Source organism: Gavialis gangeticus, unplaced genomic scaffold (genome assembly GCF_001723915.1).
Source record: "Gavialis gangeticus isolate Ggan-Ray unplaced genomic scaffold, GavGan_comp1, whole genome shotgun sequence".
NCBI classification, from domain to species: domain Eukaryota; kingdom Metazoa; phylum Chordata; order Crocodylia; family Gavialidae; genus Gavialis; species Gavialis gangeticus.
The window spans coordinates 14,451,974-14,470,224 of NW_017729032.1; positions in this window are offsets into that span (position 1 = coordinate 14,451,974).

An 18,251-nucleotide genomic window follows, 5' to 3' on the forward strand; every position below is an offset into this window, starting at 1 on the left:
ACCAGCCTTGCAGTTTTCTCTGCCCCCCCCCCCATGGTGTAACACACAGCTATGACATGAGTTTGGCTTTCAAGAATTTGGGGTACAGTTCCCCCCCAAACCCCTGCACCGATATTCTTGAAACTGCAGGTTTCATGCTCTCAGCAGAGGCTACCATCCCTGCATGTTTCATACAAATCAGACAAGAGACAACAAAGTTATAGATATTTCATTGATTCCCCATTATACCCTATGGCTAGATCTCCAAGGCGGCTCTGAAGCTTCGGCCAGATCGAGGCAGAAACCTGGTCCAGAGCTCCCGATCGGACCATGGCCATCCAAAGTGGCTGGATCCAAAGCTAGACTGGATCACTGCTGACTCGCAGAGGCCTATTATATATCAGAAAAAAATGTCCTCCTGATTTAAAAAAAAGACACCCATGCTTTTATTAATTGCTTTTGGATCCTGTGATAGAAAGTACTCTAGAGAGCAAAGTATTAAATAAGTAGGCCCAGATTTGAAAGATCCAGGTGAGCCACTCGAATGTGGCTTTGGATATTCAGAAAATATCCAACTCCTGATATAAGCAAGGGCTACACCAAAGCCAGTGAATGTGCCCATCTGTGCTAGGGCTGAATTTGGGCTCTGGTGTCTATAGCTACAATATAAAAATGGTTTTAGAAATGTGGCACCTGAAGGTTGGGCTGTGTGATGTATTTCTACTAGACCTGTGTTGTTTCAGAGTTGAAACTAGGAACCACTGTGTTTCCTTAATATTCCCATGTTTTATGTATTAATATTTTATTGAGTCTAAGCAAATACTTTGAGCTATGGTCCCAAACTAGCAAAGCATTTAAGCACATGCTTAATTTTAAGTACTTTGCCTGCTGGAATTAGCAAATCCCTTTCACTGCTTTTACTTGGTTGGGCCCAAAAGCCCAGTTTAGGCTTAGCTTTACTGCAAACTGTTTTATTTTGTAAGGGATCTTCCATTCTTCCCTGGAATGCCCATTTTCAAGTTAGCGACTTGGGAAGGGCAGGATAGTTTTTTGACATGTCTTCTCAATACCTGTTCTAGCATGATTTAACAAAACCTCAAAAAGAACAGTAGGGTTCATCTTATTTTGTCTGGGCAGCACCCTAAAACATCCCTGTAACAAGAATGAGCCCCACAACAGCAGCTGTGACACTGGCTGGTGGCCACCAGCCATGCCTTTAGTGCAATACATAGGTTATGAAAAGGGAGGCTGTCCTAGGGTGGTCCCAGAGTGAGCGCTCCTCTATTATTGGTCCAGCGGGTCCCTCCCAGACCCAGCTGATCCCAGCCATGCCCTCAGATTTTAAGTGAGGCTCTTCTTACCCCGTCCATGCCCACCAGAGCACCAGTCACCTTAAGGGCTATCCATGGCCTTATTCCACCCCTACAGTCACGTCCATGCTTCGCAGATGTTACTTTAAATCATCCACTGGGCCTGATGGCCCGCCCATTGATCAAGTAATTCACCTAGTCTGCCTGGCCCCTGGGCCTGGCTAGGCTCGCTTCTTTCTGGGCTCACTAACCTTCTCAGTCTTCCATGAGTACTTGCCCCTTTCCAAGCCTTAGCCCCTTGGCTCAAACCTTCTTGGCTTGAACCTCCCTATTGTGGCCTTAGATTTCTACTCTCTGAGCCCCTAGCCCTCCCTTGGTTGTTGTAGTCCTAGCCCTCAACCTCGGGGGGTGGGGGGCCTCTAACCCTAGGGCAGGCCACTTGTCAGACAGGTAGGCCTGCCAATCCCCTGGCCCTGACAAGGCTCTCTTTGCTTTCTGTGCCTCTGGCCCTAATCCCTCTCTAGGCTTTTGCACTCTTGGCTTAAGCCTCCTCTGGCCTCAGCCCTCTATTCTCTGGGCCCCTGGCCCTCACACTGGCTGTGGCCCTCTTTCAACCCTCAGCCTTCTGAGTCCCTGGCCCCCAGCTCCTTCTGCGCTGTCAGCCCCAAGGAGCGCTTGCACCTGCCACCAGCAAGGGCTGGACCTGGGGCTCCATGGAGCCTGGTGCATCTGCTTGCTTGAGGATGGCCCAAAGCCATGGCTTAATTACCCTGATTAAACCCAAGGAAACCATTAATCCATGCTTGGATGGTGGGGTGGGGTGCTGTGCTCAACCCACAAAAATGGCCACACAATCTGCCTTTGAAATTTACTGGACACCTCCTTGAGTTTGGTAGACCCCTATCTATTCCTAAAGAAGCAAACACTTCCTTGTAGTATTTTTTTCCAGAAATACAAGGCAAACCTTCCTTCTTTGCTACTGCCTATGGTCTTAAAAGACCAATAACCATCAAAGACAAAGAATATTAAGGAAGGCTGTTCTTCACAAAGGTACATTTATTAAAGCAGATTTTTTTCTTAAGGAAAAGTTCAAAAGTTTCATCCATAAGGCATATTCTATAAATGCATTTAGGTTTGTTTTTCCTCTTTTTCCTAATTCTAAACATTTCCCACTGCTTGGCATCCTGCAAAGTAGTCTCACTGATGTGATAAATTAGATTTTATTGCTTTCTGAACAACGATTGGACTTTTTGCTAATCATTTGTAATGAAGCAAATCTTGTTAACTGCGGGTCTGCAAGCAAATCGATGCAAGCAATTTCATTCTGAGAAAGGATTTTTATATATTATATGCAGAAAGCAGCAGAATAGCATTGCTTGATAAAGATGGTAGGAATGGAAAGGACATATAATGTTTTGAATATGCCTTTCTCTGACAATGCTAATTGCAACCTATGAGTGTTGATTTTCTAGCTATGATTTCCCAAGATTGACATCTAATCCTTACTTGATTTCACAGAAAGGTGAACCTAGACCTACCACAAATAATGTCTCTTATGAAATGGGAGATAAGTTTCTTTGGGTAATAATTTATGCAATGGGAAAAGTATTTGCATTAGTCATCTGTGACCTCAGAAGACCAAAGTCACCAACCAATAAACTGCAATTAACTGTACTTAATTACTTAATTGCATTAATTTCAGTTCTTTGAACTGTTATCCGTATACATGTTCCATTCTTGATGGCTGTCTGCTCCCTACACTTGAAAGAGGTGTTTTCTGGCCAGCAGTATCCACTGGCACCATGCTTTATGTCCTCATGCTCCTTTATGAAGCACATGAAAGGTCGAGGGGCAGTAATCACCATTCATTACTTATAGCTATAAGGCAGTGTCCATGTCCCAGACACAAGGATTTAGTTAGTCTATTTTCATCATGGTCATGACATTTCCCAGTATTTTTATCCAGTCTGTGTGTGTCTAATCATATAGTCTCCTGTATCCAGAAAACAACCCAGTTCTAGATATCTCACTTGGGTGTGAAAAATTGTTAGCTTCTTAGAGAAGTAGACTGCACTGATATTTTGTGTTCACCTGACACTAATGACAGGTTGCATTAATTGTTCTGTTTAGCAAAGACTCTTATCAAATTTCACCTTTTGATGAATAAAGCACACTTCGAAGAGAAGGAAGATGGCTGAGTGAGAGCCTTTTCTCTGTAGCTGCTCACCTTAACCTTTACTTGGTCTTTTAAAGCCCTTCTTGCTCTTTCACTTCCACAGTGAATCATCTTCCCGAAAGTTGTATCTGGTGTTTCAGTAGATTTTTTGCACATAGGCACAGACAATGGCTAATGATGATACATGGGCATTTACAAATACTAACTAATGAGCCTTTTGATCTAGGGATTGTTTGAGTACATGGTGTTTCTGTGGTGAGTCACTGACTGGTTGAAGTAAGATTTGGGCACTAGTAAGACTAAGTCACATGATATAGTAGACAGCATTCAGAAGACTTGTATGCTCTTTTTGCCTTTGATATGGATGTACTGTCTGACCTTGAGCAAGTCATTTAGCTTCTATGTACTTCCCCCCCTTCCTACCCTTTCTGTATTTACATGATGAGTTTGAGCACTACATTAATAAGTGTTATGCAAAGTCCTGTTAACTGGTTGGTAAAGTTCCTGCTAACTTGTCCCACTTTCCCAGTTTCTATCAGAGGAATAAAGTCTTCTGAGCAAAGTGGTGGAGATGCAGAGGTGGAGTTATTTGTCTGGGATAGAAAGGTATAGAAAGCATCTGGTTATTCCATGTCTCACAAATGTCTGTAGAGGAGAGGACTAGGAGCAACACCCTCAAGCTGCAGCAGGGGAAATTTAGGCTGGAGATTAGGGGGAACTTTTTGACTATGTTAGTGGTTAGGCATTAGAACAAACTACGTGGAGAAATTGTTGAATCTCTGTGCTTGGAAACTTTCAGAAGCAGATTAGGTAGATACTTGGCTGGGATGGGTTAGTGAGGGATGGTTCTGCCTTGAGCAAGGGGCTGGACTAGATGATCTTGTAAGGTCCCTTCCAAACCTACTCTCCTATGATCCTATGAACTTTGCTGGATGCCACTTGGGGCTGGGAAGTAGTTGTACTCCTTCCCCCAGTCCCCCTTTGTCCCATGAATGATACTGAGGCAGCAGTGTCTCACTTCCTCTCAGCATTAAGACCTTTGCCACAGCCAAGGCTGGGAGGAGTTCACTGGGGTGTGTTGCTACTCCTGCCAATACTTAGATGGTCCTGACTTGAGGGTCTTGACCGTCCACTTGAGGGCAGGAAGAGATTTACACTTGAGGGCTTCCAAGTATATTCCAGCAAGGCTGAACAAGCTGTAAAGTAGGTATTTAGCCCATTAACAAACACAGTGGTGAATATAGTTTTGTCCTCCTCTACCCTGAGAGTGAACCTGCATTCAGTGGACGCAGATATTGCAAACCACATTGAAATATAACTAATTTCACTGTATAGACCAAGTACCACTACAAATTGTCCTTCCCACTTGGTAAAGTTGATCAAGTACTGGAAAAATAGAGAGGCTGGTTTAGCAAGGACTAAGGGTAAGCCCTTGGCTCAGTGAAACGAGTGTCAATAATCCTATTAATTTCACTGGGACCTGGATATCACCTCAAAGTCCGGTTCAGTCTGACTGTATATTTAAAGGTGATTGCTTTTTTCTTCCAGTAGCATATAAATGTCCCAAGCAAAGGTAGAAATCGATAGTGCAGTCTATGGCAACACTGGGATTTGAGCCCAGATCTCCAGTGTCATAACGATAGCAGTCTTTCCAGCCCATAAGCTTCAGAACAAGATTGCGTGAAATGGCAGAATATTCAGCATCAGTTGTTTGTATCTGACAATCTCAAAATTTGGACAATCAATGTCCAAACTCAGACTGAAATGCCTAGCTGAGAGTGGCACTGACTGGTTCACAAATTATCTCAGCTGCCTTTTGTTTTGACATGCAATTTAATTTTTTTCTATTAGCTTCCTACATACTTTTTTAAATCCAGAATTCCCATAATTTCATATTTGGCCATAACTAATTGACTATAATGCATCAGGGCTTCAGAGTCATGTTTGTTAGAATGATGCCTGAGTTATAGCACCCTTAAATTTTAAAGAAACGCTGGTCATTTTTAGATTTCTGCGTATAAACCAGCAGCATTTCCATTTGCTGCCCAAGGGTGAAAGAGAAGCTGTCACTTTCCTGACAGCACAGACTGTAATGTGTGTCTGTCAATGAATTTTTGCAAAGTTTGGTAAGAGGCAAATGTGAAATGAAAGTACTTTCTTTCTCTCTCTCCTCCCCTTTTAAAAAATGATCCTTTTTGGGGAATTGGTCTACTACAGTAGATCCCAGAAAACATCAGTCTGTGGAAAGGGATTAGTGCTCCGTTCCTGACTACCTTTTCTCTACTGGTTTTGATAACATTTAGGCTTTTGCTGTCTCTCGTGGATTTTCACAATAGATCCATATGACTGTGGATCTAATAGAAGGTGCTTCTCACCCTAACTTTTTATTTCTTATCTTTGAGCTACTATCCAATATTTTCTGTAGTCTGCCAACACAAAGAGCATCTTATGTACTGCTTAGCATCCTAATATTGTACTTTCCATCTCAAAGAATCAAATAACTATTTTTAAATCCAAAATTCCTTGCAATCCTTATGTTGACACAGCGTGAACAGTCTGCAACAACTTGGTTGAAAGATAAAATGGATTAAAAATATTTAATGACCTAAAAGGAAAGCATAGAGAATATTCAGGTTTTTGAAGAATAAACCTCAGGGAAGGAAGGACATTTTCCCAGTTGCTTAGATTTGGGGAAAGTACAATTTTTCAAAACTAGCATAGGCACTTAAGCATATATGCAATAAAGGATATAGGCCTTTTCAATTTTGTCCAAGCCCAGGTCCAGACTCAAAGTCCAAAAATGCCCTTGCAAAAGCTGCTGATTAAACTTAGAGATGCCTAAATATGCTAGACACCTCCTTCTATCACTTTGAAGTTCCCTAGCAGCCTATAGTTTATATCCAGATCTGTCCGAGTATCAGCAGCCCAGTATCTGTTTCACACCCATGTAAGTCTGATTGCGATCCAGAAAGTAGGCACTCCTCCACATAAGTCCCCATAGGGGCCCAGTCCTGTAAACACTTTCAGAGCACAGGAAGCACATGCTGCCAGGGCTGAGCACCTCCCAAAATGTAGAGGTGGCCAGTTACTTTCAAGATGCAGCTGGAGGAAGAGGTGATATTGTTGAAGGCAGCACTACCTTGTATATAATAGCTTTGTCCGTGGGGTCCAACATTTTGGATAGGCATGCCACAAATTAAGCACTGGGTCCTCTCCAAGTACTGCTTGATCTGTTTCTCTACTTTATGGCCTCTGCCCTATGCTTCCTGCTGGATCTGTTGCTCTGCTTCCTTCTCCCTTCCCCATCTGCCACTCTGCTGACTGCACCTCCCCAGTCTCCTGCATGCAACACATGGTGGTTGCTCATGCCGCTTGTGGCCTGCGTGCCACAGGTTGGTCACCCATGGCCTAGTGATTAGTACATTCACCCAGGAAGGGGAAGACCTGGATTCAATGATCTCCTTGACTTGATGGAGCTAAAACCCACATTTCCTTGTTCCCAGGAGAGAGCCCTAGCTACTAGTCATAGACTAATTTAGATTGGGGGTGGGGGGAATCATTCACCTGTCCTGTTGAAACTGTGCCACTTGGTAAAGTAGGGAGTCCTAAATTCTGGCTCTTTTCCTTGCACGTTGTCTGTATGTTATGTGGTTTGTATTAAACATCCATTGGATAATAGTGTTTGGACCAAGGGCCAGAATCTAGGGCTCTTCCATTTTACATAATTACCCTATGTACTAGGCTACAGACTTAGGTTCCATGTTGGGATCTCTACAGCCTTAGGAATCTCCCATTCCTTGCTGCACAGTTTCATTGGAGAAGGCCTATATCCAGACTAGACTACAGAGTGGTGGCTAGGGCACCTTGATGGGGTGAGGGAGAGATGGGCTTGAACCCCTTCTGGCTGAAGAAGGAATCTGGCCTGGATTTTCCACTTTATTGTGAGTGCTTCCCCTCCGGAGGAGAAGGTTCTTGGCTGTGGATCCCAAGAGGATGTGGTCAGTCACCTTCCTGTAGTTCTGAGTCAGGTCCCTAAACTCTGAAGGGGACAGAGGCTTGACCCACTCCTCTGTGCATCCCTTCACATAGATGCACAGATCATTCCTTCTTCAACATGCTGGTTATTTTGGATCACATTCTGTAGTGCTTAACTCCTCCCATGCATTGGCTTGTGTGTCTAACTCTGCTTTGATTGTCAGATCTAGGCATTATGAGCCTCTGTTACCTAAGTCCATGGAACCTAGCATCATAAGTCATTGAAGAGGCTTTGAAGTTTCCACCTGAAAGCCTTTGTGGTAATGCAGGATACTTGTGAGAGAAGCTTGCCCCTGCTGTGTTATAGCATGATAAGCACAAAACTAAATTGTACTTTCAGGAGTAATTCTCCATGCTTCTGGGCATTTACTGCTTTAAGATGCTTGTCAATGTAATACTTTCTAAATGTTTAATATATCAAATTCAGACATTGTTCAGGTATGCTACACAAACTGGGCTAAATTCATTCTGGATGTAGCACTATTGACTCCACTCAACTTACAGCAGAGATGAATTGGTTATTGTGGCAAGATCTGATTATTGTTTTTTGATTGTGATAAAGGAAACACTGAGTGAAGTGCATAGGCAGAGCAGCACAACACTTCCATCTCATGCACACAGGTCTATCTATGTTTGGCGAGTCCAAAGAGGGCAGGAAGCAGGATGGACCCGGTGGAGTGAAGCAGCAGCAATTTCATTCACATGGACTGGAAACCCAACATCTGTCGAGGGAAGGGAAGGGGATGACTTTGAGGACTAGAAAGTGTAGCAATTCAGGAGTAGGTAGATAGCATGGAGGGATTAACCTCCCCCCCCACCGGCTCATGTTTGGCAAGACAGGAAATTGAAATGGGCAAGCAGTGAACTCATCTCCCTAGTGGTTAGGATTTGGCACTCTTACTGCCACGGGCTGGGTTCAATTCCTAGCCAGGGAATATATCTTGACCTAGCTTGCTGTCCTAGTGGTGTGGGTGCTCAGTCTTATCCCCCAAAAAGGTTGAGAGTTCAAGGCTAGGTGTGTGCCCGAGCCCCTGTTTCTTGTTCTGTCAAAAGCCCTAGGACTGAAGGATCCAATTAGTTTTAGGACTTCATTTTCACATAAGCATGTAAGCAAGCAGGGGCCTAAGAGTTTTCCTGATTCAGAGTCTTAAAATGCAAATCTAGTTAGTTCACAACACTATCTGACCTAACAGGAGGTGAAGGAGAAGATACAGGAGATGGATAAACTCATTAATTTTTCAAAGAACAAATATTACCTTACTTCTGCTTGTAGAGAAATGCCCCTGTGAACATCTGGTACTGCATACCTAGTGAGTTCAGTTGTTTCAGGCCAAGGCTACAGCCACATTTGGTGGCTGTAGCCTTGGCCTGTGCTTATTGGGGGCTGCTGTGGTGGGTGGAATAGTCTTCCAGCTCCCCAGGTACGCCTCATGTCTATAGGATAGAGGGGAGGCTTGATGGGATATAGCCATCTTAGCCATGATTTATATTAAAGGGAAGGGAGACCTTATATTGTAATTAAGCTGTGTGACCCAAATTATACTAAAGATATAGCTTTCTATTAATGGAGAATAAGCTAGTTTTACTAGCAATTAAATGGCTTTATCATATTTTATAAGATATGAGTCTCTTTCAAATTCAGCCCTCTTCCTATTATTAACCCTGTTTTTTTAAACTATGTAATTAGTCACTTTCTCCTTTAGAAAGAGGAGTGATAAAGAAGTCTTTCCAAGTTTGCTGGTGCTCTTAAACCAATGTTCAGAAGGTAGAAAGACTTGCTTAGTGACTTATCTGTATTTTGTTATACTTGCTATCAACTGTAGGCTTTTGTGATTGATTGAATTCCTTTCCTCACTTCTAGTATTAAACACTCATTCCTGGAAAGAACAATGACTTGGCTCTGACCTTTGTAATTTCTGTTTTAGTGTTTGATCCCACTGCACTGAAATCAATAGGAATCTGACAGGATCTAATTGCCCGTCCTGTCAAAGTAGAACTATATTGACTTTACTTTTACTCATAACACTTGGGACAAGGGACATTCTATGTGCTTCTGGGTTAAAATAATCCTGAAAGTATCATGGGTAAGATTTGTGTTGTGGATATATAAGCATCTTCCATTAAAATAAGTGGGTAGGAACTACAGTATGTACTTCTGCAGGAACAGTCTGGCCCTATGTTCATGTGTTGTTTTTGTTAAAAGCCAGGCAAACTTATGGAACTACAGAAATACGATGTTTTTATTTTGTTGGGTTAAGCCTTATACCAGGCTACTGCATTAATCTCACAGCTTAATATTGGTTGCAAATATTCTTGTTTGAAAACATTGTTCTTTCAGATGCTACTTGCTGTTTTATGAATATGCAGCACTGCTTAATAGGGCTGTGCAAAATTTCACCGGCTGTTTTGTTTGGACTCATTTCACGCTCGAAACAGCAAAATCGAAATGAAACGAAGGGCTTCAAAACAGCTTCAAAACAAAACGAGGCCAGTCGAAATGTTTCAAGTTCCAAAGCAGCAGCCAAGTAGTAGGAGGCATGTGGCTCAGCCTGGTGGGGAGCAGAGCCCTGGTTCTCCCCGCCTCCTGTTGCCAGGCTGTGCTCCATGGGGCTAGTGGAGCTGATGGGAGCGCAGCGCCGGCTCTGCCCACCTCCTGACACTGGGCTGTGCTCTGATCAGCTCCACCAGCCCCGTGGTGCCCAGCCCGGTGGCGGGAGGAGGGCCGAGCTGGCTCTGCGCTCTGCCTTCCACCACCAGGCTATGTTCCACGGGGCTGGAGCTGCTGGGAGCTGAGCCTGGTGGAGGGAGATGGCGCACAGCGCCAGGGCTGCGCTCTACCTCCCTCCACCGGGCTCAGCACCCAGTGGCTCCCAGCCCCATGGAACTGAGCCTGGTAGGGGGAAGCAGAGCACAGCGCCAGGGCTGCACTCTGCCTCCCTCCACTGGGCTCAGCTCCCAGTGCCAATCCCGGGTGGCAGCAGCAGCAGCCTCTTGCCTGCACCCCCAGGAGGGCTCTGCCATCTCCTTCAGGGGCGTGGGTGAAACTTGAAACAGCATTGAAACAGCAAAACTATTTCAACAAAATGGAGCAGTCCTTTTGAAATGAAACTAAACTCTAAATGAAACACTGTCCCATCAAAAAGTCCAAACAGAAGTTGAAGCAAAATGGTGCTGTTTTGCACAGCCCTCCTGCTTAATCACTCACTCCCTAAATGGTCTGAATGCAAGAGAATATAAGCCTTGCTGCTTATAATTGGGAAAAAAAGTCTTCTTTTTTTGAGTTACCTTAAGTTTTATCCAACGAATTCTCCTGTTGCCAGCTCTTGTGATTTTTTTATTTTTATTTTTAACTTTTTTTGCAAGATGAGTTTTGTAGTACTTTGTTACATGCTTTGTCTTTTGGTTTCTAATGACAGCTTTACTTTTTTTACTTTTTTGTAAAGTACACTACAAGTTTACCTAGCAGGAATGTTTGGAAATGTTACTTGAGTAAACCTCAAGGGCTGAAAAAGCAGAAAACAAATAAAAAACCTTTAACAGTTGTATTTAAAAAAACAACTTAGGACTTGCAAACTAATCTCAAATCTCTTACATGCTTGGAATTGGCTACACCTCAATAAAAATATACACTTCTACAATAATTGAGATAACACCTCATGCTTAAACATTTTATGAATCACATCACACATAATTATTTTTATTTAAGGAATGTCTGTTCCTATTACAGTAAAAGCGCTGTTATCCAGCACCTTACAAGCCGGCATCTTCTATTAACCGGCATGCTAGCTTGTACAGTAAAGTGAAACTGGAACTGCCCACCGTGGCACTTCTGGCTTCTCTGAGCCCCCACAGCACGGGGGAAAGCAGCTTGTGCTGCTGAGCCCCCACGGCCCAGGGCATAGCAGGCTGCACAGGGCCCACCTCCCTGTCTCATGGGGCCTGCAGGGCCCACGGGGAGGTCAGCTATGCCACGGGAGGGTTGGCGATGCTGCAGGAGTGGCGGTGACACCTCGGACATGGCGGGGGAAGTGGCACCTTGACCAGGGGTCCTCGCTCAATTAATCAGCATATTTTGTTATCCGGCATCCCCCATACCCAGGGGCTGCCAGATAACAGAGCTTTTAGTGTACCATATTAATAAACCTCATTGAAAGCTTTATTGGATTGAATTATAGGTATAATGCAAGCAAAGCAAATAAATGTTACCATCCTTAATCCATGTAAACAGTGGTGCTTTAAAGAAGTGGCTGTAGCCGGTTATTAAGAACAGTTAGGATAAAGAGACCTAGGAACTCTTCATTTTTATTTGCTAGATAGCATCAAGAAAAGCTAAAAATATATACTCTTCCATTAAAACAATTGCTGTACCTTCTTCCAGAACATTTATATTACCTTGATTAATATTTCATAGGTATGTAGATCCTGACACAAACTAAAAGAAAGGTTTGAATTTAACCTATATATTAATATATTTTTGGTGTTTAATTAGTCTTGCTATGTTTTTCTGCACTGATATTAAGTTCTCTTGGTCAAAATAACAAATGGTTATTCTGTTAACCCATGTAAATCCTTTGTGTTGGTGTAAGTCCGTGGGCTTCACAACTGAAGAGAATTATTTAAAGGGAAAATGACTTCATTTGGAGATAACAATCTGATGTCGATGGTTCATAAACAAAAAGGAGGCAACTACATTGTTTTGTCATGAATTATTTCCCCAGTCCTAATTTTAGCAAAGTTTGGTTACATCCCTTTGGGGAACTGGAAAATGGCTATTCCCAACGTATTGTCTGTCTGAATAAACTCCTACATGCAGTGCAAAGAATTGTAACTAGTTAGTCATACAAGAAAAAAATCTTGCAGGATGATTTGGGATATTAGCTGATGAGATGGTTAGAAAAACAAAACCTGACTAATGACAGGAGAAGAAAGGAAAGCAATACCTACTTTAGAAGAGAGTGTAATGGGGTGCCTTAGTGTACATGTTCCACTCCCTTCTTCTGGATGGAACTGAAAGTCTTCAATTTACATGTAATAGGATGGTGTCACACATTCAATTTAACACCTACCAAGTGAATTTAAAATGCATGTTCAAGCAATTCAGTATCTGTTAAGTTCCATCATGGCTGCCTCCTTTAAGGCAAAGATTATCTAATGTGCTAATTTGAATATGTCAAAGCACTCCAATAATTTACATCCTTCGCAGGTGAATGTGTGACTACCCATAGACTCTACGGTGCCAGTAGATAAATTAGGTTATCTTTTGGAATAGGAACATCTCAGTCATATCTCTTTTGCTACCATGAAGCTAAATGTGCAATGCAGTGCTAAATTAAACACTCAGATTACTATAGATTTTTGTAATGCTTATTAAGAGTAAGAAAATATTAAACAACAGCCTTTGGCTGGAATAGGAGCATATCAAATGCCTTCAAAAGTCTCTTGTTCTCCTATTAGTTGTAGCTCATAATTTCACTCTGAGGCTAGCTAGAGTGACCACAAAGCAACCATGAGTCTCCTTCTGGAATAACTTGAGGTATTCAGGAGGTAGACTCTCATGGCCTCAGAGTTTATGCTGCTGCTGCTAAGCACCCCTTCTCCCCTCCAAGGGCAATTTGTGCTAGGTTTGTTCAGCATTTCTCATCATCAGGTGTTGCTGGGCCTCATCTCCTTACTTAACGCATCATGGCAGAGTCCTCTGAATTTTGTGACATTCCAAAAGGATCTAGAAAATACGTAGGAGTGAAAGGTGACATCATGTCAAGAAGGGGTTTATGGCTACGAATTTTCAACTGACGCATTTTGCTACAAAACGAGTAGGCAAGTGAATATATTTTTATAGCTCCAAGACTGTTGTGAAAGATTTATTTTTCCTTTCAAGTCTTTTCTAACCTGTCATTCACGGTGCTAATCCAGTTTTGCTCTATATCTTGTTGTTTGACACATTTTCATCATTGCTTATTATTGCTATCTACTTATTGCTAAGCAAGATTATTTTCTAGTCTGCATGACCAGATGTTCCCAGAATTAAATATATCATTTGTGCACCTCAAAACATGAATGAAGGTACGGGGTCTTGATTTCGCTTTCTTCCAGACACCTTGGACCTTCATTAGCTAAAAAACAAAGAACCCCCACAACTTTTCTTTCTTCTGTATAATAGATTATATTATGGAGCTTATAATGTGAACTCATAGAAAGTGATGGTATTGTAGGAAAGACTGAATGATTGTAACCTGTCTGTCTTCTCTTGGCTAGCTTTAAAAACACCATTTACTCTACTTCCTTGGTTAAGAAACTCAACTAACATTTAAATAAGTGGGTACAGTTTTTGTGTGGGAATACCAAGAGCTAGGCGTCTCAGGGAATGAATTATATAGTAAGTAGTCGTTATATTCTTTTTTCAGTGCAAATGAAATAGGTCTTGATGTGCTAGTGTCTTATGGTATTTGGCACCTCCAAGTGATTTTTTTTTTGCTAGGCACCACACAAAAGAATTTAAAGGAATAAGAGATCAGTTCCTTGTCACAAGTGAAGGGGTTGGCGCAATGCCTTCATTTGATAGCCCTGGCTCATTGACACACAACTGCAGTATCTTCACAGTAATATGTGATTCAGATATGTAATTTAGGACTTCTTCAGATGAAGGCAATTGGCAGACTGAGATCTTCCCGTCACTCCTCATATATCCTCTGAGGCAAAGAAAAGATGCCACTTCTCTGCATTTGAGATCTGTGCTGTTGTCTTCAAGAAGGCCAGAATAAAGGAAATAAGAGAAGAGCAGGACCTGGGTAAGAGTCACCAGCTTCCACCAGCAGAACCCAGACTATAGGGCTCCTGAGTAAGATCCCAGCCTAGGGGTTGAAAACAGGCCAACATAGCCCTATTGGAGCAGGGTAAGTCGAGCCGAGGATGTGGTGAAATCAGTACGTTTCTTAGAATATCTGCTGTCAGAGCTCCTTGGGCACTCTGGATGTAATTTGAACTTGTTGGCTACCTCCCCTTCTCTTCCCCCTTCCCCCCCGTTAATTTAAGATGTCACGGCACTGTCTTTCTTTCCCCTCCCAGTGAACACATTAGAATTTATGATTATGGGGATAATGGGATTAATCTGAGGAAAAGTTTAATAAGTTAGATCTCTCTAGCTCAGTGAAAGGACGCCCAGATAGCTATAGTTACTTGGGTCACCTCCTGAGCAGTATAAACTCCACAGAAGGTGAGTCTACACGAGATGCCCACTGCACAGCTGTTACTGCACAGTCATGTAGTACTTGTAGTACCAAATGACTGCACAGTAATGCTGGTTACTATATAGCAGTGTCTTGGCAGAGTTGCCTAGTGACACTTACCGCACAGTAGGTCGTTACTACTGTGCAGTAGCATTGCATCACAGTTTGTGCTCAGTAGTAATGAGCTACAGTGCAGTAAGCATCTCGTGTAGACATGGCCAGTGTAAAAGGAATGTAGTATGATCCATGAGAAAATGGGTGAATTTAAGGACAATTTAAGAATATACCACAAAAAAATAAAATAAAAAGATAAACCACACAGCTGAGAGATGATCAATTCTTACTGACTTGAATGGAATTGGAGCAGACTCTGAGACATGGTGGAATAGCCTGCCACTTGGTATACATAGAAACTAACTTGGCTCATCTAAAATTAAATTGCGAGGCATATACTGTTGGGATTGAACCTGTGGTGATTGAGTCAGGAAGGATTAGGTGAGTGCTATCCATTTCTAACTGCTCTGGTTCTCTCCTGGCAAGGCAGAGAGAATAGTTAAAGGAAATGAATGTGAGGGCAGAGAAAGAAGGGAATAGGAAGGAGATATCTAGGTAAGCAACTACCTGTGTTTAACTGTATATTTATGGCTGAAGACCCTTCTATCCCATTTGCTTTAAAACAAGGTTTCTTGTGGTTTAAATATATTCTTTCCCATTTTAGCTGAACTGCCCCCTTATGGTCCCGGAGGCTTGGTTTGCTTGCTTGCAAAGCAGATAAGAAAGATGAGGCTATTTCCCCTCTGTTTCTTCTGAATATCTGGCTTTTCCCCAGAGCCCAGAGACATCATGGGGGGATGTCACCTCCATGTTACAAGTCAGATTTCCTTCACACAATAATGTCAAAGGCTTCATAGAGGTTGCCAAGCCTAGCAGCTATCATGGATGTTTGTATGCAGAATCGTTGTCAGGATTTCCCTGCCCTGAGTTCCTTAGCCTACAGTCACAAGGTAGATGGGACAACATAAGCTTTCTGCACCCACATTTCACACTCCCCCCCATCAAAGCCTCTAATGCCTTGAGTTTGTCCCACCCAAAGTCAGAACGGTAAGAAGTCACACACCGAGCACGGAAGAAAGTGCTGCTATTGTCTGCCACAGGGTATGTCCCCGGGTCTCCAGACTCAGGGGATATTACTCTTGAGTATGCCATGCTCTGCCCACACCTGTTCAAACACAGCAAGCCCAGAGATGAGGCAGTGAAGTCGCTTTGCTGATGCCACTGCTGCTGTGCTGCTGTTCTTAAGTACAAAACAGAAATCTCATGAGAAGAAATCTCATGGTGTCTTCTCTGGGTTTGGGATGTTATGAACAGAAGCCTATAGGGTCATGCTATAGACGTACCCTTACCCTGTTCTCTATCCTTACTCCCTCTGCTTCAAGATTAATGTTGACCCTCTCTTGGCCCTTGCAATGCCGTGACCTCTGTTGGATGTCAGTCTTCCTCTATACTTACACTTCTGCTTCGTCTCTTCCCTGCTAGAGCTGTGTGCTAAGACTATTGCCTTGAGATGTGGGTTTTATCTCCTCATGACCTGCAGGGTGGGATTTGGAGAGGGGAAATCTCAGTCTGGAGAGAGGGAGACGATCTTCCCTCACTGCATCTCTGGGATCAGCTGCTGTTGAAAAGTAGAGACCTCAAGAGTTTTTCAGCAAGTGAGGGGATTAAAAAAACTGAAATGAAAGGTGATGCGCCTTCTCTGGTCTTCTGTTCAACTGCTTACCTTCCCCCATCTTCATCTTACCCAAGAGTGCTTCCATGAACAGATGGCTTTGGATTGCCCAAATTTTTCTATGGTCAAAGTGCAAGTCTCAAACTCTTCATTTTTTTGCTTATTCAGCATAATGATAGCCCCTGGAAACTGACCCTTGGACCTTTGTCACAGTGCCCTAGGCATGTAGCCGTGGTCTGCATAAGAGACCTCAGCTGCCTATGGTGTAGGAAGGGAAGATGCTGCTTTTTTAATACCTAGAAGCAATGCCAAGACCCATTTCTTGTACCAACACAAACTAGTAACTGATTTGTCTATGACTCTCTGAACCAATTCAACCTGACTCATGCAGCATGGAAGGGGAAATTAAATGCAATATGAGCTACAGGCAGTTTTCCTCCAGAAATCTGTAATAGGCCACAATTAACCACTGTCATTTACAGGATTCAGATATTGGTAAAATGAGCTGCCAAGGTCTTACTTCACATCCCCATGATTTCTACGTCTGCTAATTATTTCCAAAATTTCAATTGGTATTATGCTGCCTGTATTTTTAAAAGGCAGAGTAGTGTGTCTTGGGAAGTCTAATCCCTTACCCAGAAGGAGAGGATATATTTTTCCTGTCAATCAACTACTGCTAGGCCTGAGATACTGATTTCAGCTGCAGGTTCAGCATTTGTAAACTTGTTGGAAAAAAGGAAAGTGATGGGAAACCATCTGTACCAGGGCGAAGTTTAACTACTCCCTCCTGAGTATCTTCAGAAGAATGGAAGATGTCAAGATGGTGCAGGAGAGTGACAGTAAGAAGGGGGTCACGTTTGCTACATGACACAGCCTTGAGGGCAACCTGTGTTTTCTGCCTCTGTTCCTTTCCGCACATCCCACTTCTCAACACTTGCCTGATCTCCTAGTTCCAAACCCAGTTCTGCTTCTTCTAAAGCCCCAGTGGATAGGATTGATTTACTTTCCCTTAAACCTGTCAGAGGTGAAGACAAGAAAACTGTACATTCCTTTGGTTCCTGACCATGTCTCTGTTCATCCACCTGATCCCCTCTGAATTTTTCACAGAAATGAGGATCAATCACCCACTTCTACAGAGAACACTTATGAAAAAAACACAGTTAACCCTAAAATAACTCAAAGTATGCTGGCTAGAGCTAGTGTTTTTTAAAGTTTATTTTGCAAAATCTTTCAAAATGTTACTGTAAAAAAATGAAAGGGAGGGAAGGGTGGTTTATTTTATTTTTAACATTCTTTGCATTTAGAAATGGATAAACCCAACAATAACTTGCTGGGACATCTTTCATGTAAAAAGACTATTTTGTTTATATAACGAAAAGCCTAAATGGAATATTTTGTCCAAGTTTAATAATGCCATAACTAAATGTACGGGTGAGAGACTGCTACAAGCTTATTTGCCCTGCAGTGATATTGTGCAAATTCCATACCGTTGTAATTAGGGAAATTTTAAGTTTTGTGGCCCCTGCCATTTCACAAGAGGGCAGTGCATTTGAAGAAGAATGTTTCTTCAGGCTTTTCTGAAGGAGAAACCTAGAATCATTGGAAAGTAGGTCTGGAAGGGACATGCATATTAGAGGCAAGGGTTTTTTGTGATATCCTTTATTCTACCAACTGTACAGTTGGGAGAGTTGTTAGACATGTTTTTGTTCATAAAGCACCCTTCTTTAGGCACTTGATTTCTGAAAGCTTGTCCAACATTTGGCCCAACTATACAATTAGTCCAATAAAAGATTTGATGA